The sequence below is a fragment of the Penaeus monodon genome, chromosome 25 (genome assembly GCF_015228065.2).
Source record: "Penaeus monodon isolate SGIC_2016 chromosome 25, NSTDA_Pmon_1, whole genome shotgun sequence".
Classification (NCBI taxonomy): Eukaryota; Metazoa; Arthropoda; class Malacostraca; order Decapoda; family Penaeidae; genus Penaeus; species Penaeus monodon.
Window position 1 is genome coordinate 22,399,472 of NC_051410.1, and position 424 is coordinate 22,399,895.

Genomic DNA, 424 nt, shown 5'->3' on the forward strand with positions numbered 1-424 from the left:
TATAGGGACGATTCAAAGGATTAGGCATGAGGGTGTCGCGTTGATGTGCTAATCCCTGCCATATGAATGAATGGCACGACCTGTCAGCCATGCTCCCCCCCCCCTTTGGTGGAAAAGGGATGCAAATATCAAGCAGTAATTCAGGTAACACGTACTTTTTTCTCTTTCCGCAAGCATCAGTAAAAACTTTATTAAAGAAACAAGATATACCATCGCACTGGTCAGACAAAACAAGAGACCATGTTGCAGTGCTAGAGCAACATCTTGTTATTACTTTCATCTTATGCAAAAGAGAACATCCATGCATATTCTTCCGTTATCCATTATCCCAGAATTTAAATAATCTCTCGACTGGATATGATACAGTATACAGGAGTCCTTAGGTTATGCGTATCCACCTGGCATTAGTGTTCCTGTGTTGTTT